We start from the raw sequence: 20,770 nt of genomic DNA on the forward strand, positions 1-20,770 counted from the left end.
CAGATAAAGAATGTTAAGGGTTTGGTTTGGTGCAGGGAGTAGATAAAGAGGGATATTAGGTAAATAATTTTCAAAGGGAACACTCCAAGCTGACCTTGAAACATAAGCAGGATTTCATTAAACAAAGAAGAGGGGTCAGAGCCTTATGGACACCAGAAATGTATGAACAAAGTTTGAAGAGTAAAATCCACATTATACTCAAGAAATCAGCAGAAGACAGGTATAGCTAGAACCCAAAAGATGAAGTAATACATAAAAAGAGCAAAGAAGATGGAATTAGCATAGTCTTGTATGATATGCTAAAAAGACAGCATTTTTCCTGTATAATATGGGAGGCCATCAGAGGTTTCAAGCAAGAGAAACATATGATCAAAAAAAAAAGAAGAAACATGGTCAAGCAAGTATTCTCAATAAGACAGAATGTAGAATGAATCACAGGGTTTAAGCCAGAGGTAGAGAGAACATTGTAAAAGTTCTAGGAAGGATTGATGAAGACCAAAATTGGAATAAATATGGTAAGAATGGAAGGAATCCATGCAAGAGGCCATCCAGATATAGTCTTATCTACTGTGGCCAAATAGATATAGAAACACTGTACTTAAAGAAGTATTTGATGAATACATACATATGCACATATGTGTACATGTAAACAAGAGACTGCTAAGCAGAGAAACAGCTGAAGACTGAGGTTTCCAGTCAGTGTGTTGTCTCGGTGAAAGCAAGGCTAGTTACACTATACCTTCTACTCCCACTGACTCACACAGAGAACAGTACTGACAATGAGCCAGTTAGCAAGTAAAGAATAAATTCATTTTGGAGTGTAGATTTTAGGGTGACTACTGGATAGCCAGGAGAAGATGAACAAAAGGAAATAAAGTGCAATCCAGAAAACTTCATTACACAGGCAACTGTTAAAATCAGAGGAGTAAACGTGGCCACAAAGAGAAAGAATACAGAAGAAAAGAGCTGAAAGGTGGTGGCCTGGGCTCTTTTACATCCTGTTGTTGTTGCTCAGTCGCTCAGTCATGTCCGACTCTTTGCCTCCCCATGGACTGCAGCACACCAGGCTTCCCTGTCCTTTACCATCTCCCGGAGATTGCTCAAACTCATGTCCATTGAGTTGGTGATGCCTTTCAACCATCTCATCCTCCTTTTGCCTTCAATCTCTCCCAGCATCAAGGTCTTTTCCAATTAGTCTGCTCTTCACATCATGTGGCCAAAGTATTGGAACTTCACCTTCAGCCTGGCACCTACCTAATGTTAACATGCATATTGTTTACCAGAGTAAACTGACAACGCTCATGGGTGGAGGCGAAAGGATGCATGGGCTTTCGCTGACCCAAATTTCACCAGTGGCCAAAGAACTTAAGATGATTAATAATGGGACTCATAACCTATTCACAGTAGCAAAGCCACAGGGGTTTGAAGGCCCGTCTCTACTGAATGCCACTCTTCAACAGGTTGTAGGAAACATCAGGGTCCTTGATAACAGGCAAATCTAGATGTGAAACACTACCAGAAAATTGGTCTGCCTTCTAAAAAATAAAAACAAACCAAAAAGGACTCAAAAAAAGGTCGGAGAATCAGTCTACTCAAGACATGTAACAAGCAATTATGCATGAAAACCTTGGCTAGATTGTGGTTCACATTAAAAACAGCTACAAGAATGTATTTTCAGGACACCTGGGAAATTTTAAACATAGACTAGATATTATATATTATTTTACTGTGGTAAATTTTCTTTTTTAATTACTTGTTTTAAACACAGGACAATGGCATCATGGTTATGCAGGAGACTATCATTATTCTTAGGAGATATAGAAGTATTTCAGAGTACCATGTCATGACAGTGGCAACTTAATTTCATATGGTTCTATGACAACAAAAAATAATTTACGTATATAAAAAGAGTAAGAGAAAAAAACTTACAAAAATGATAACAACAGCTAAACCTAGATGGAGCTTATATGGGTATTATTGTTCTAGAGTTTGAACTTTGAACATCTCTGATTTTATAAAACCTTTTTTTTTTTTAAACACTATTTATTGCTAAGTCTAAAATACTCACACACCACAGTACAGTGACTGCCAAATCTAAACTGGAGTTTGTGGGGTTTTTTAAAGTTTCTCTTTAAGGGAGCATTTCAGCTCTATGGAGAGGTGTGATACATAACAAGATGGAGTATCTGGCTGGAGACCAATTTGTCTATGAGTCCAAACCAAGTGGACCCATATGGATAGCTTTTATAAAACCATAAATGGTAAAACCGAAGAAACTAGGCACAGACTGCTTTATGGCATAATTAAACCGGACTCACTGCACTCATGGGGTTATTGCAAATTCTGACTAAACCTAAAGAATTTTCAAATAATGTAATTATTCCCTTATTTATTTATGTACAAAACTTTTCTTAATTAAAAAAAAAAAAACCGAGGATGGAAGCAACTAATAAACAGTAGTTAGAGAAGTAAAAGAAAAATAGTAAATTGTATATAGAAGCCAAAGAACAGTATCAAAAAGTAAGTAGCAAAAGCATCAAATGCAGAAGGGAAGTCAAACTGCAAAGAACGGAAAGGAGGTGGTCATATCAACAGTTGCTGATGTTTCAAAAGAGCGTGATTAGTAGAGCAAAGATTCTGTTCAAAATTCTCTCAAAGGAAAACAAAAAAACTGTACAAAGTCTATTTTGTTATTACACTTACCTAAAATTGACTCATAGTCTCCTCCCTCTTTTGGAGATGGAGGAAAAATACCTTACTCACTTTTGTATATTTTTTAGGAGCTAACAAAGTACCTCACAAATAGCAGAAACTAAACATTTGCTGCACTGAAATAAAACTTGTTTATTAGCCTTGATCAACTTTAAAAATATTTTCAGCGTAACAGAAAATCTGGAAAATCTTCTTTTAAAAATGTATATCCTAAAGATAAAAAAAAAATATTCTGGGGAATAAAATTCAAATGACAGTAAGAATCAAACACCGATATCTACTGGAAACGCATGCATATTTAAAATTTCACCAGAAAGCAACAATCTCCTAGGAGAGAAGAAAGGTATCAATATTTTCTCATTCTCTAGTCTAGCACCATCAGAACAGAAAGAACTAGATCATCAACCAGCTTCTTTAGTTACACTTTTAGATGTCAGTCTTCACCAAGTTATATCAAATTGTAAGTATCAATGAAAAACAAATATTCAAAAGAGAAACTAGCAAGATATCAAAATCAACATTTAAAATTTAAATACATACACATTTTTCACCATATTACTACAAATTCAGCCAAATCTAGACCACTGAGGAATCCTCTTTTGATAAGATTTAAGTTTTTGCATGTTTCTCCTGGCTGATCTTAAGTACCATGATAATAGAGAATGTAATATTGTAATAGAGTAAGAAACATATTGTGAGGTCTTCCTCCAGGGCTCCTGGATCACAGCTCCTAAAATACTTGTAATTTCCTAAGCGATTAGAGCATAGGAGCATCTTTTATTATATTATTCGTTTTTTCACTCATGGAGTATCTCCAGAAGGATAAAAATAAAAGAAGCTCTTCAGTTATTCATAACAAACCCCTTTCAACCACATCTGAGTTTATGTTATAAAGGTGATTTTCGGAAAGTCCCCAGATAGCCCCTGGATGGGGACTGGCTGCAAGGGGAACAAACCAGGTGATCAGAACTTTCAGTGTCCCCTACTGCTGCCCCAACCCAAATGGGACCTGGGGATTTAATTATCCACCAATGGTCAGTAATTTAATCTATCATGTCTACATAATGAAGCCTCCATAAAAATCCCCAAAGTACAGAGTTCAGAGAGCTTCTGGGTTAGTGAATAAGAACCCATCCACTTGCTGGGGAGGGGCGGGCGGTTGCCACATCCCAAAATTCCACGGGAACATAAGCTCCTGTGCTTGGGACCCTTCCAGACATAGACCTAACCCTATATATTCTTCATCTGGCTGTTCATTTGTATCCTTTAATATATCCTTTGTAATAAACAAGTAACCCAGTAAGTAAACTGTTTTCCTGAGTTCTATGAGCCATGCTAGTACATGACTGAACCTGAGGAGGGGGTCGTGGGAACCTCTAGTTGGTAGCTGAGTGAGAGGTTGTGGGCAACTTGGGGACCCATCAGTTGCCACCGGCATCTGAAGAGGGGCAGTCTAGTGGGACTAAGCCCTTAATCTTGGCTCTGTATCAACTCTGAGCAGTTAGTGTCAAAACTGAGTTAAATCGTAGGATTCCCAGCTGGTGTCTGAGAACTGGTCAGTATGGGAAAAAAACCTATACATCTCTGGTGTCAGAAGTATTCTGGGAAGTATTCAGTGTAAGCAGAATTATGAATACCGAGAAAAACCGAGTTCTTCCTTTCAGAGAGTCTATTCCTAACATAGTATCTTTGCTAGAATTCAAACCATTTGAACCATTATAATCCACAATCTGAAATACGGAACAAGTGAATTCCTTTAAAGGATTTTACTTGAAACTTAAATCAACATGACATATATCATGAAGTAAAAAGTCAGCTATTAGTTATTAAGAATTAATTTTCTTTTAGTTTCCATATAGGTTGACCTGGACTAGTTTGTATAAAAATTCAGGTAATAAAAAAAATAAATAAACAAAAATAAATAAATAAATAAAAATTCAGGTAGACCTAATAATCCATGTCAGATGATCCATTTCACAGGAAAGTCAACCTAAGATCAAATTCTAGTCACTAAAAACCTAAAAAACTGAAAAACAAGAGGTTAGAAAAAGGAAGCTGTTGCCCAGCCAAGAACAAAAATACCAATAATAATGAGCCAATCAACTTGTAATTTATGAAAGGGAAAAAAGCATATTTGTCATTAAATCATCTTTAAAATATAAAAAGTTATGCTGTCTACTATCCCAACACATTTACAGTAAGAATTATAAAAAAGAGCTATATTTCTATAGTACTCAGTATGAGGTAGGCATCATTCTTAGAACCTCAACTACATTAACTCTTTTAATCCTCATTAACAAGCTAAGGACCTAGTACTATACTCTCTCCATTGTTACAAATGAGGACACTGAAAGCAGAGAGGTTAGATCATTCTAGATGACACAGCTAGTTAAGAAGCAGATCCAAGATTCACCTGAGTCAGTGCTTCTGATCACTACAGCTTCATTTCTTCTCTCTCCCCTACTGGCGAAAAGGAACAGAATGTGTCAAGGCTCAGAGGCAAAAGAGAACAATGCATGTGAACTTTAGTAAAGCTGGTTTAGAAACAGGAAAGCAAGACAAAGCTGAAGGAAAACCAAGCAGGGCCAGTTCAAACAGAACAGGTAAGCCACATTAAGGAAACTGGACTGCATCCCAAGAAGAAAAGGATTTTAAGCAAACTGTGCTTTTGTGAATAGGTAGGAGGTGAGGAGAGAACAGGAAGAATAACATTAAAAGGTCTCTGCTATGGTGACATAAAAGGGTAGGAAATCCAAAAATGGGAGAGCGATATAGCTGATTCACTTTGCTGCACAGCAGAAACACAACACTGCAAAGTAACTATACTCCAATAAAAATTAATTAAATAAACAGAAGACCTCTGCAGTAATTTAAGAGATGACTACAGTCAAAATTAGGATGGTAGCAGAGGAAACAAAAGTAGATGGATCTGAAAAATAAGGAAACAATATCAACAGGCAGAGGAACCAGAGATCAAACTGCCAACATCACTGGATCACAGAAAAACCAAGAGAATTCCAGAAAAACATCTATTTTTGCTTCATTGACTATGTCAAAGCCTTTGACTATGTGAATCACAACAAACTGTGAAAAATTCTTAAAGAGATGGGAATACCAGACCACCTGACTTGCCTCCTGAGAAATCTGTATGCAGATCAAGAAGCAACAGTTAGAACTGAACATAGAACAAAAGACTGGTTCCAAATATGAAAAGGAGTATATCAAGGCTGTATATCGTCACCCTGCTTATTTAACTTATATGCGGAGTATGTCATGTGAAATGCCGGGCTGGATGAAACACAAATTGGAATCAAGATTGCTGGGAACAATATCAATAACCTCAGATATGCAGATGACACCACCATTATGGCAGAAAGCAGAGAGGAACTTAAAGAGCCTCGTGATGAAGTCAAAGAGGAGAGTGAAAAAGCTGGCTCAAAACTCAACATTCAAAAAAGGAAGATAATGGCATCTGGTCCCATCACTTCATGGCAAATAGATAGGGAAACAATGGAAACAGTGACAGACTTTATTTTCTTGGGTTCCAAAATCACTGATGGTGACTGCAGCCATGAAATTAAAAGACGCCTCCTCCTTGGAAGAAAAGCTATGACTAACCTAGACAGCATATTAAAAAGCAGAAACATTACTTTGCCAACAAAGCTCTGTCTAGTCAAAGCTATGGTTTTTCCAGTAGTCACATATGGATATGAAAGTTGGACCATAAAGAAAGCTGAGCGCCGAAGAACTGATGTTTTTGAACTGTGGTGTTGGAGAAGACTCTTGAGTCCCTTGGACTGCAAGGAGATTAAACCAATCCATCCTAAAGGAAGTCAGTCCTAAATTTTCATTGGAAGGACTGATGCTGAAGCTCCAATCCTTTGGCCACCTGACGCGAAGAACTGCATCATTTGAAAAGATCCTGATGCTGGCAAAGACTGAAGGCAGGAGAAGGGGACGACAGAGATGGTTGGATGCATCACCAATCGATGAACATGAGTTTGAGCAAGCTCTGGGAGTTGGTGATGAACAGAGAGGCCTGGGATGCTACAGTACATGGGGTTGCAAAGGGTCTGACATGACTGAGCAATTGAACTGAACTGATCAACAAAACATGTGGTTAGAAATGAGGAAGTAAAGTAAGAATGAGGGTCAGTTTTTTACTTGGTCAACTGGGTGCCATACACTGAGTAAAAAAAAACAGACAAAAGCTTTTCTAAGTTGAAGCTGAGAGGACTGTGGTCCTGTCTAACTGAAGATGTCCAAAAGGCATTTGGATAAATCTACTGCTTAGAAGGAAGACATGGGCTAGGACAGAGTGTGAAAATAGATAGAAATTAAAATTATGAGAATAGCAAAGAGAAGAGAACCCTGAAGAACATTATTTAAGGAGAAAGACCCTACAGTATTAACAGTCTACATTATATGGTGCGTAACACGACTGGTGGTCATGGTGCAGTTGCTATGTCATGTCCAACTCTTGTGACTCCATGGACTGTAGCCTTCCAGTTTCCTCTGTGCATGGGGTTTTCCAGGCAAGATTACTGGAGTGGGTCACCATTTCCTTCTCCAGGGGATCTTCCCTATCCAAGGATTGAACCTAGGTCTCCTTCATTGCAGGTGGTCTCCAGCATCGTAGGTGGGTTCTTTACCAACTGAGCCACCAGGGAAGCCCACGGCTGAGTGGTTTCTAATTATGTTAACCATACTCTGGTCTTCCCCATAATACACTAACTTTACTGAAAGCAAGGACACCATTGCAACTCCACAAATTTTAGCATGTTAAAGGCAACTTCTGGGGTACTTAACCACTGAGATATGGGAAAAGACTAAATAAAATACACTTGACTTTAGGAAAGTCCTTTATTTTGGATTCCTTTGATCTTCCATTTTTCCTCCATGCTTTTAATCCCTCCGCACTTGCTGTACTGATCACTGGAACTCAGCAGACAAAGACATCCTTGGCAACTGATGACATGAGATTTACACAATGGTTCTGTGATCTATCCTCTCGTCTTCAACAAACAATAAGCAAACTCAGTGGAAACTACTTTAAGAGAAAAATGGAGTAGTTCTTGTTTAAGATAACAGACAAAATTTGTTCTATTTCTTTTACTACAAAAGTAGAAATTTTTACATTTTTATATTACACTGTCAAATCACAAAATACTTGTTCTTTTTGGCCCTCAGTATTTTCTACATTGGCTGATCTTCCTGATCTCTCTTTGCCTTAGTCTTTGATCCAATAGACAAGGTCAAGCTTTCCAGAAATTTTATGAACTAGTTCTATTCTGAGGTCAAAACTTTCTTCTCTGCATTCACCAAGCACATTTCTGTACTATATACCCGACATTCATCATATACCACTCTGTAAAGTTACTTTTCCACAGTATGTGATTTAAAGAGCTTAAGGTATGGAATTATTCACCTATTATATTAAATCAGACAACAAAGAAGTTACGCATAGTCTCATATTACCAGTTTTTACACCTGTTAATGGAAAATAATAACACTGCACAATTTTCAAGATAAATGAGATCATGTATGTAAAATATCTAGCACAGTGTCCACTACCCACTTCTTCTACCCAACAAGTCCATAAACAGGTATTTCAGTTGGAATGCTTAAAAGAAATATAGGAATAAGAGCTTCTTAGAAATGCATATCAGCAAAAATGAAACATGAAATTTGAAATTAACCTTTCCTAAATGGGTAATAAGTTTTCTGAGAGGAGGTATCATTATTATTTGTATCTTTGTAGCCATCACGATACCTTGCAACTGTCAAGTATCTGACTGACTGAATGTATTAGAGGACTAATGCTATCGGTTTTCTGCCTTTTCTAATAAGATAGAGGTTTACAGTTAAGATCTAAAAACTAAGTTTTTCATTCAACAAATAGTTATGCCAATTGTAGTGCATACTGGACACTACAAGGGTTGTAATAATATACTGAGATAGTCTTTGCCCTATACAAGCTCACGAGAGAGTAAAGGAATTAAGTAATATTCACAGTTACTAAAAATAAGGTATAATATGAAAAACTGCCTGAATTCCCTCATTTAAAATATTTTTATAACCATCAATTTAATCCTATCTTTCTCAAAGAAGTTTAGGTGAGGGAAAGGGAGTGTGGGGAGGGAGAATGAATCCTCCTGTGGCCTGATATAAGCAATACTTTACATCTTCTATACTCCTGATTAGGATAATCTATTGCGATTATCATAGCTCATGAAGAAAAACTGATGGCTTCCCCAATAAGATCAGGAACAAGACAAGAATATCTGCTCTCACCATTCCTATTCAAAATCATACTGGAAGTACTAGCCAATGCAATAAAATGTGGAAGGAAATTAAAATTACAGAGATTAAGCAAGAAATAAAAGTGTATTTGTATAACTGTCTTTGGAGAAAATCCCAAGAACAACAAGCAAATCCCTGGAACAAATAAACAATTATAGCAAGGCTGCAGGATGAAAGTTAATATGCAAAAGCCAATACTTTCTTATACAGCAGCAATGAAAAGTTGGAACTAGAAATTAAAAACACAATTTAACATTTACAATAGCAGGTCCAAAAATGAATTACCTAGTTATGACTCTAACAAAACATGTACAGGGTCTATACAAGGAAAAATATAAAACTGAAAAAGGAAATCAAAAAAGATCTGAGAGATATTCCATGTATATAGCAAAGAAGGCCTAAAATTGTCAAGATGTCAATTCTTCTCACTTTGATCTATAGATTCAACATAGTCCCATTCGAAATCCCAACCAGTTTTTTTGTGGACATTGACAAACTCAAGTTGATATGGTAATAATGGAGACAGTTTCTTACAAAAGTAAACATACTTTTTTCATATGATAAAGCAATAGCACTCCATGGCATTCACCAAAATGAATTGAAAACTTATGTCCCCATAAAAATCTGCACATGAACGTTTATAGCAACTTTATTCATAATTGCCAAAACTTGGAAGCAACCATGATATGTTTCAGTAGGTGAATGGATAGATTAACTGTGGTATACCCAGATAATGCAGTGTTATTCCGCACTAAGAAGAAATGAGCTACCAAACCATGAAAAGGCATAAAGAAGAAGCTTAAATGCTTACTACTAAGTGAAAGAAGCAAAACTGAAAAGACTACAAACTACATTATTACAACTATGATGTTCTGAAAAGAGGAAACTATATAGACAAAAAAATATCTGTGCTTGCTGGGGGCTCAAAGGAAGGAAGGCAGGGATGAATGGATGGACCACAAGTGAGAGAGGACGGAAGGGGGCAGGGCACAACCATTAAAAGAATGACTCAGCCATACAGGGATATGACAAATATTGGTTAGAACCAACTAGCCCCAAGACGGAGGAAGATTCTACTTCCAGTCTACCTGTTGCCTCACTATACACTCATTATACACCCTTGCTATACACCCACAGGCGCCATGACAGTTCAGACACTGACCATAAAAGGTCAAAACGTAGGTAGTGGCTGATTTCCAGAAATCCCCAACCCTTATCCAAGATAGTTAGAATATTCTTCCCACTTTTTCCCACAGAAATAAACTGCCCACAGTGAGGGGCCACTCCTGCCTTCTGAGACATTCACATTGTGCCTATGGAATATGTATCTAAATAAACTTGTGTTCACTTTACTATGGCTTGAATTCTTTCCTGCACAAAGCCAAGGACTCTCACTAGGCTGCCCATTCCAGGGACTTGCCCAAGACTTGTGACATGACCATCCTCTTGTGCCCCATTCTCCTATAACACAGCGTATGTTTAGAGCAGTAAAATTATTCTGCGTGATACTGTAATGGTTGATACATGTCATATATTTGTCAAACCTATAGAATATACAACACCAAGAGTGAACTTTAAGGTAAAACTGTGGATTTAGTTAATAATAATCTAACAGTACTGGTTCAATTGCAGCAAACATACCACTACAGCAAGATGTTAGTCACAGGGAGATGGGGGGTGGGGAGAATGAGGTTGAGGTGGTAAGGGGGCATATGGGAACTCTCTTTACTTTCCACTCAATCTTTCTGTAAACCTAAAACAGCTCTAAAAAATAAATTATCTTTGAGAAACTACTTTTGTAACCATTTCATCACATCCTTCTCACAGAAGTTGTAGGGATGAGGACCTGGGGAAGAGTCTTTCTGTGCCTTGATATGAGCAGTTTACTTTATATCTTCTATGTTAGTGACTAGAAAATCTACTGAGATACTCAACTGATAACAAAATACACCACAGAAAGATTAGCTCAACAAATAGAAGGCTGCATAATTCAACAGCAGTGAAAACAGCGGACTAGCCTAAAAATGAAGTATGAAAGGGCCTTCAAGAAATTACTTCCAATCAATTGTTGGTAAATACAAAATATCCTCCAAATGGCCAGTGAAGAGAACCAAAGAAAGGTGAAAGGGCCTCAGTGGTAAAATTGCAGCTAACCTCAATAAACAGCCTGAAACTCCTCTAGCTAAGGAAAGCAGTATCTCTGAATAGGAAAAAAATGAAATAGTGAAACTAAGTTGACTATAAAATGGAATGACTCTGTGTAGGGCACAGAGTAGATATTTAATAAATACCCTATATCACGTAAGGTGTATGTCCTTAATATACAGTATAAGATGCAGCCACTTGATATTAATACAAATATAATTTCAGGAAGACATAAGAAAACCATTCCTCTAATTATCATTAGGAATCTATCTAAAAACTTATTAAGTTTAAGAATGCAACATTATTAGCTGCTATAGGTCTTAAAAAAAAAAACCTGCACTTAAGTATCATCTGAATAAAATTCATAAATGGTTTCATAAATTCAAAGAAAGTAATATCTATAATATCTGGCACCTAAATGGCAAAATATTTGTATTTTTTTAAAAAATCAAAGAAGCATTACCCAGGAAAGTTATGTCGTGTTATTTTCTTAAAAATAACTCATTAAGAAGGTCTCCATAAAAACATATTTTACAAATGAGTGGGATGTGTTTGTTTCTCTACTGAAACAAGAACTAACTTGAGAGAAGAGCATATTAACAAGTTCTGAAGAGAGGTAATTAGCATGTTAGAAACAAAAATTTTTGGCACATGGGACCTAGAGTAAAAATGTCTGTCCTCCAGTCATGAGTCACCAACGAGGCTGCCTATTTACTGTGAAGCAATCTTTCAGTAAAAGGAGCAGCAAGGAAGAATACAGCATATGAATAATGATTTGGATACCTTCCCAGGAAGAAATCATAGTAAAACTGAGTCTGAGAAAGTTAGATAGCATGCACTATACATTTTCCTTTTACTCTTCCTCTTTGGTTAACAGCAGAGAGACTGAAATTTTGTCTGGAGTTCTATTCAAACTTTTCTACTTTTTATGGATTTTAGTAATACTGAATAAAATTTCCAAGTATTAGCTTGGTTTTACATTTTGTGAAAAGCACCATCATAAATTATTTTGTGATGACATTTGTGCAAAGCTCTCGAACCTGTCACATGCCCATCCCAGCACACACACAATGACACCAGAAGGCAACACTCTGCTTTACCTTCTGCTGAAAAGTCTGCTACCTCCAACGCTTGAGGTCCATACACGAAGCCCTCCTGGAATCTATGAACACAGCAGAGGCAAAAGGCAGAGAAGTTTATGTAGATTTAAAGTCACACTGCCCAAAACACAAAATGCCAAATGCCTATCACAAGTCTATATGTCTGCCAAGGAAACCAGATTTGGGATTTGACAATGAATAAATCAATAATATATTGATATCATTCAGAGTTTAGTATACATTACATGACTAATTATGTGGGAAAAAAACAAAAGTTAACTAATTATAATTCTAAAAGATGAAATTGTAATTCAAAAGTTAACTAATTATAATTCTCACCAATATAGGTGATTTACACTATCGGAAATCCAAACAACAAATATTTAAAATCATGTGAGAGAGCCAATATAAGGAATATATAAGAAATTAAGTAGAAAAATATACTTCACATAATGAACTATGATAGACTCGACAGCTCAAGGTACATTCTTAGAACCAGAGACTGTTCGGAATATAGAAGAAAAATAATTAAAAACAGACCTGCAGAGCGGGAAGGGGAAAAGTAGACTGTAAAGATACTCTAACGCCAAGATTTAATTTAAGTCTGACAGCAATGTTGAAATGAGCCAGATACTACATATGCTAGGCAGTATGGGGGAAAATCTACCTTGTTCGAATAGTGTAAAATAAATATAAGCACAAAACATGAAACTTTTCAGAAAACATTCATGTAAAAGATTAAGAACTTAATGAGGTAAAATACATAGATCTCAGATTTCGTTTCGTTCTTTACTGATACTGGGCTTAAGGACTACAAAATGCAGCTGGTATATGAGAAAAGGAGTCAGATAAATTTTACTAGCTATTAAATTTAAAAGAGGGAGGGATGTTATCTTTATGTAATATAGAAAAATTATTTAAAATATCATCAAATAATTAGGAAAAAAAGAAAAGTATTCTTTTAAAACATGATAATATGTGAAGAAAGAAACACTGCCTTGAGGTCGGGTGGCTTGAATTCAAGTTCCAGCTAAATCACTTAACTGCTTTGTGACATCAGACAGGTCACTTAATCTCTCATATAACGAGAGTTGTTCAATGAGGACTTTACCTCTCCAACCTGTACTGACTTTACTCTCTCAGATTGCTACTGAAAATGAAATGAAATGTGGTATTACAATCACAGAATGTTATTTTGCAAAAATTTTATATCGTGCATTTGACATAAATTAACAACAAAAGATGTTAACTAAGAAACAGAGGGAATATCTGGAAAAAGAAATGGCAACCCACTCCAGTGTTCTTGCCTGGGAAATCCCACGGACAGAGAACCTGGCAGGCTACGGTGCATGGGGTCGCGAAAGAGTCAGACACGACTTAGCGACTAAACGGCAACAGAGGAAACATAAAGTGCTAAGCCAAGAAATCTGGGGAGCTGTGTGGGCAAGGAAACCCAAAGATGCAAAGCAAAAGGGCTGAGCTAGTCAAAAGAGCCTAAAGTAGTTGACAAGGCTAAATGCCTGCCCGAAGGTCACAGTTCCCAAAAGATGGTTATATCATATTACTAATTCAGCAATTTGCCCAGCACTATCTGCCTCAGATGTACCTTCTCGTAACTCCCAAAACAACCTTATAGACTACACCCTCCTCTAAGTCAGTGCTTGTGACATTTTAAACTAAAGACCCAAGACACAGTAACTTCTTCTATATCGCATATATTTTTTAAAAGTCAAAGAGATACGATCTCACCTAATAAAGCAATTATGCAGAAAAGGCTTATATAGGATATATGATGAGCTAGTCACTGTCCTAAAGCTCTACAAGTACTAACTCATTTGGGTCTTCACAACTTTGAGATAAGTTCTTTTATTATCCTCACTTAACAGATGAAGAAATTGAGACACAGGGAGCTTAAGAAACTTGCCTAAATGCACATAGCCTGAAGTGGCAGACGTGCAATTCAAACCCAGACTGCCTACTTCTAGACTACACTTTTAGTCGCTATATCATCCAGTCTTCTATGAAATTAAAATCACACAAACCAAGCACTTAGCTATATATATAAAAAACAATTACAAAATGTTCTTAAGTATTCAATCACGTTGCATTTGCAACATTTCCTTGGAAAATTAAAATTCAAATGATGGTAGTACAAAACATGTTTAAAAAATGAGAAATGCTTACAACATAAAACCAAAAGAAAAAATTCAAAAAAAATTTAAAGGCCTGAAAAAGACTGAAGAACATATATCCAAATAACATTCAAACAATATTTTTATTAGAGTAGCAAAATTGAGTGATTCCATTTCCATTTATTAAGACTTACTGCCATGTGATTACACTAAACTCACTCTTTCATATTTTTAAACCTTCAAAAAAAATTCAATAAAATGGATACTAACCCATACCCATTAGGACAGCTATTAATACTATAAAAAAAAAAAATTCAAGGACTAAAACAAGTGTTGGCAAGGATGTGAAGAAACTGGAACCCCTGTGTACGGTTGGTAAGAATGTAAAATGGTGCAGTTGCTATAGAAAACAGTATGGCAATGCTTCAAAAAATTAAAAATAGAATGATTATTCAGAAATTCCACTTTTGGGTATATAGCAAAAAGATTTAAAAGTGAGGATTCTCAAAGAAATATCTGTACACTCATGTTCATAACAGAATTCACAATACCCAAAAGGAGGAAGCCATTCAACTCTTCACTGACAGATAAATGGATAAACAAGATATATACACATACACACACACACACACACACACACACACACACAAACACACAGTGGAGCGTAATCAGCCTTGAAAAAGAAAAGCCTGCACATTACTACAACATAGAATAATCTTGAGGACATTATGCTAGATAAAATAAGGAAGTCCCCAAAGTACAAATAGTGCACGATCCTTCTTTTAGAGGTACCTGCTGCTGCTGCTGCTAAGTCACTTCAGTCGTGTCCGACTCTGTGCGACCCCATAGAGGGCAGCCCACCAGGCTCCGCTGTCCCTGGGATTCTCCAGGTAAGAATACTGGAGTAGGTTGCCATTTCCTTCTCCAATGCATGAAAGTGAAAAATGAAAGTGAAGTCGCTCAGTTGTGTCCGACTCTTCACGACCTCATGGACTGCAGCCCACCAGGCTCCTCTGTCCATGGGATTTTCCAGGCAAGAGTACTGGAGTGGGGTGCCATTGCCTTCTCCGATAGAGGTACCTGGGGTAGTCCAATTCATACAGACAGAAAGTAAGGGCTTCCCAGGTAGCTCAGCAGTAAAGAATCTACCTGCCAATGCAGGAAAGTGGGATAGTGTTTGCTATGGGTTGGGTAAAGGGGAAAATTGGGGAGTTATTCTTTGGCATAGGGTTTCAGTTTTACAAGATGAAAAGAATTCTGTGGATAGATGGAAGTGATGGTGGCACAAATAATGCATTCAACATCACTGTATACTTAAAGAGATTAAAATGGTAAATTTTATTTTATATGCACGTATGTCATCACAATTCTTTAAAACAGTAATAGGTGCTAACTGTATAACATCCAAAAAGATATGTATAAAAAAATTATGTGCTATTTCATCTTCCAGAAAAACTAATGTAAATCCCTTTTTAATGTATGATTGCTATATGGTTTAAAAAAGTATACTATATATATATATATTTAAAGTGATTTCTATCAAGGCCATGCTTACCAATGTTAATCTCCTTAGTACTCCTTGGTGGCTCATTGGTAAAGAATCTGCCTACCAATTCAAGAGATGCGGGTTCGATCCCTGGTCTGGGAAGATCCCCTGAAGAAGAAAATGGCAACCCACTCCAGTATTCTTGCCTGGAAAATCCCAGGGACAGAGAACCCTGGCAGGCTACTGTCCATGGGGTCTCAAAAGAGTCAGACACAATTTAGTGACTAAGCAACAACTTAATTTTACTAAATGTTTAATTGGAAAAAGAAACTTTTTAACCAAAAGGTTAAACTAATTAAAGCATAATTTTTTGCTCCAAGAACTTAAGAGTTCTTATAACAAAATAACAGTTTAAATCCTCTAGATTTCCCTGCAGAAGAGCTTAAAGATTACATTCTCACATTTTAAGTCAGTCAAATCTCTTTTGTAAGACATTATACATGTACTACTACTTAGGTATTATATTAAATTGGTCTCCCTACTTCTGTTCTCAATCCTTTTTGTTGCACACGTACCATATACCTGGTACATATACCATATACATGGCTGCCTACCATATACCTATTCTCCCTTCCTGTTACTTAGTAACAGATCCTGGTTTTATTATAGGCAGCATGTACCCAAGCAAGGGTCTATACACCCTAGCCTTCCTCACTGCCAGGACTGGTAAGTGAGCTAGAAGTGGAAGTCACTGGATGGGACTTCCAGGAAAGCTACTTAAAGGGGACTGATCACTGATCTTTCTAACATGCAAATCATAACTGTCAAAATCCTTATCTTTCCACATAGGCCCTTTCATAACTTCTTCGGCCTCTACTTATTTCTGAAGCCTTACCTTAGCCTTAAGCTCCAGCCATAAAGAACCACATGTAGGATGCTGACTATCATTAATAATACTGTATTGTATATCTGTAAGTTGCTAAGGGAATAGATCTTAAAAGTTCTAATCATAAGAAAAAAGAATTTCGTACCTATACATTGTTGTTCTTCAGTCACTAAGTCAAGTCTGACTATTTTGTAACCCCATGGACAGCAGCTCGCTAGGCCCCTCTGTCCATGGAACTTTCCAGGCAATAATACAGGAGTGGGTTGCCATTTCCTTCTCCAGGGGATCTTCCCAACTCAGGAATGGAAACTGCTTCTCCTGCATTGGTAGGTGGACTTTACCACTGAGCCACCAGGGAAGCCCCTGGTGATATGATAAAAAGAAAGAGAAAATATGTATTCTGCAATTAGGATATAGTATACTATCCATGCCATTAGATTAATTTTATTAACTGTGTCATCTAAATTGTCAAAATCCCAAAGGTTCCTAAGTGTATTGTATCATTTACTATGAAAGGTATATTAAAACTTTTGTCCTACACTTAAAAAAAAAGAAACAAACAGAACCACTCGTAGCCTTTGCACAAGCTGCTTGTAATACCCTTCTCCTAAACCTTTCTCCATCTATCCCTCAAGCCTCAGCTCCTACAAAAAGCTTTCTTACTGCACCCATCACATACATAGGTACAGACAACACATTTGTGCAACAAATATGAATAGACACTCTTCCTACTTTTACTGCTGGCTACTTGTCATGTATGGATGTGAGAGCTGGACTATAAAGAACGCTGAGCACCGAAGAATTGATGTTTTTGAACTGTGGTGTTGGAGAAGACTCTTGAGAGTCCCTTGGACTGCAAGAAGATCCAACCAGTCCATCCTAAAGGAGATCAGTCCTGGCTGTTCATTGGAAGGACTGATGCTGAAGCTGAAACTACAATACTTTGGCCACCTGATGCAAAGAACTGACTCATTGGAAAAGACCCTGATGCTGGGAAAGATCGAAGGCGGGAGGAGAAGGGGATGACAGAGGATGAGATGGCTGGATGGCATCACCAACTCATTGGACATGAGTTTGAGTAAACTCTGGGAGTTGGTGATGGACAGGGAGGCCTGGCATGCTGCAATCCATGGGGTTGCAAAGAGTTGGACATGACTGAGCAACTGAACTGAACTTTTCTTATAGAGGTACTACTGTCCTTTCCAATTATAAGGTAATTTTAGTTTTCTTATCTGCTTTTGTCACTAAAGTGAAAGTCCCTAAGGACAGAGACCATCAGTAATTCTTTGGCTTTCCATAACCCTTAGCACAGAGTCTAGAATACAAATTCAGTAACTGTTGGGTGAGTCAGTGAAGTTCAGAGAGATGGCCATTCTTAAACACTTCAAAAATTTCATGTTCTCAAACACTTAAAGGCACACTCTTGCCTCCATTTCCAATCACAAAAATTCTGATATCAAAGAATACATTAGAAGACATGATATGAGAAAGCTGAGAAGAGATGGCATTTAGATTTTTATGGAAAAATGAAAATTAAGAAAAGGAGAGATTTAATTTTAGTGCCCACTGGACAGCCCTGTCCTGGAGAAGGGCATGGCAACCCACTCCGGTATTCTTGCCTGGAAAGTCAGACACAACTGAGCAATTAAGCACAGCACAGCACAGACAGCCCTGTATCAGGTTCCTTACATTTAATTATTTCAAGCCTCATAAAGTTTCTATGAGATAGTTCTTAAGCTCATTTTAAAGGCTAAGAAGTACATAATTTGTTAAAGAGCTAGGCTCTGACCTCATAAATATCTGCTTCTAACAACTGATATTCATCACATATTAGCACTTAAATTTTTAGATATAAACATAAAATATAGTGGTCAAGAGAGAATTATCAATAAATAACTCACCAATTAACTTAGCCTCCATATGCTTCATCACTATTTACAACAGTTTAGCTGAGTTACAAGGAAGCCAGTTTTTAAGTGATGAGGATGTAAGAGCATGACTGACAGAATCAAAATTCAAACTTTCTGAAATAAGCTTTAAAGCATAAATAAAAACTAAGAGCAAAATTCCAGAATAAATCTTTCTCATTACAATCTTCTTTCATTCCCTCCAGTATTAAGTAAGAGAATACACTGCAGGGGACGTGTCTCTCCTAAATTCTATGTATGTTCAACAATCCCAATCAGTGACCCTGCCTATTTCTCACCACATAATATTTAGAATAATATCTTAGATGAGTAACTACATCCATTAAAAAGTCAGTAAACATATTGAATAACAGAGTCTAAACAAGAAAATAACTCTAGGGAAAAAATTAATGTAATGCTGTGATCTTGGGATTCAACAATCCTTACCCAGATCTTCTCAAATCTCAAAAGAGATGTATTATTATGACAGTGTGTGTATTCAGGCAATTCTTTTTAAGAGGTTCATGAAAGGACATAACATAAAACTAAACAAGAAGTGCCCTCAAAATGGTGACACAAGGCATTTCAGTTAGATAAAGGCTCCTGACAGTGAGGATGGTTTAATGCAAAGATGAATAATCAAAAAAGTATTAAATTTCCTCCTATGGGAATACTTAAAAATTCAGAAAAATTTATCTATATGAAAGTTCACGTTTAATCCTATCTGAAAACAAAAGAGGTTGGCATCAGCAACCCATGCCTTTCTCACCCAGGACCAAAGGCAAACGCCTTAGTTCAGTAACCCCCAGCCATTAAGCCACCAATCATCTTTTCATTACCTGGATACTGAAGATCCTTCACTGGCTCCCAGAACTCAAATTCAGTTCAGTTCAGTCACTCAGTCGTGTCCGACTCTCTGCGACCCCATGAACCACAGCACGCCAGGCCTCCCTGTCCATCACCAACTCCCGGAGTCCACCCAAACCCATGTCCATCAAATCGGTGATGCCATACAACCATCTCGTCCTCCGTCATCCCCTTCTCCTCCTGCCCTCAATCTTTCCCAGCATCAAGATCTTTTCCAATGAGTCAGCTCTTCACATCAGGTGGCCAAAGTACTGCAGTTTCAGCTTCAACATCAGTCCTTCCAATGAACAGCCAGGACTGATCTCCTTTAGGATGGACTGGTTGGATCTCCTTGCAGTCCAAGGGACTCTCAAGAGTCTTCTCCAACACCACAGTTCAAAAGCATCAATTCTTCGGCGCTCAGCTTTTAAGTCCACGCTAATACTGCCTTGCTATGCATACTGTTATACAACATAGAACAGAGGTTTCCCACTGAATTCTATAGCCCTGTTCCCAATAGCTAGACACACAGCAAAACCTGGTGAAAGTCAGATCCTACTCAGAGAGCCAAACTATCCTTAATTCAGAGTCAAAGAACCTCTGCCAACAACTTGCCCAAAAGCCTCTCTCACCGCACTCTGATCCCAATTCCTTGGAATTAAAATTGAAAGATTCCAACAGGAATCTGTGAAATATAAAAGCTAATGCTACAGTTGTACACCAAAACAGAAGCAAGTTCTTAAAGGAAACTCCTATCTTCAACTATTAATAATTCAAGGGAAAAACACAATTAAGAAAAAAGGATATGATATAATAGCTCTTATTTGTCAAAACAGAATTCTTACTTTTACACTCCCTTTCTAAACAAACCTGTAACTACAAGAAGAAAATAAGAATACAAGATACACTTTCCACTCTGGAATTATGCAGGTGGAAAAACTGCTATTTTTCCTTTTATACCACCTCAGCTGCTGCTGCTGCTGCTACTGCTGCTAAGTCACTTCAATCGCATCCAACTCTGTGCGACCCCATAGACGGCAGCCCACTAGGCTCCCCCGTCCCTGGGATTCTCCAGGCAAGAACACTGGAGTGGGTTGCCATTTCCTTCTCCAATGCATGAAAGTGAAAAGTGAAAGTGAAGTCGCTCAGTTGTGTCCAACTCTTAGCAACCCCATGGACTGCAGCCCACCAGGCTCCTCCATCCATGGGATTCTCCAGGCAAGAGTACTGGAGTGGGGTGCCACTGCTTTCTC

The 20,770-nt window shown here is 37.4% G+C and overlaps 1 protein-coding gene across 5 annotated transcripts in view; it reads right to left on the reverse strand.

Annotated features, from left to right (window-relative positions):
- Positions 1-20,770, reverse strand: part of CDK19 (cyclin dependent kinase 19) — a 172,146-nt gene that overhangs the window by 121,735 nt on the left and 29,641 nt on the right. For 2 of the 5 annotated variants that reach the window (XM_044924406.1, XM_006071820.2), the window contains exon 2: positions 12,261-12,322. The exons of the other annotated variants lie outside the window; for them this stretch is intronic. The gene's annotated coding sequence lies outside the window, so the exon portion shown is untranslated. The remainder of the gene's footprint in view (positions 1-12,260; positions 12,323-20,770) is intronic. 5 annotated transcript variants of the gene reach the window in all.

Source organism: Bubalus bubalis, chromosome 10 (assembly GCF_019923935.1).
Source record: "Bubalus bubalis isolate 160015118507 breed Murrah chromosome 10, NDDB_SH_1, whole genome shotgun sequence".
Taxonomy (NCBI): Eukaryota; Metazoa; Chordata; class Mammalia; order Artiodactyla; family Bovidae; genus Bubalus; species Bubalus bubalis.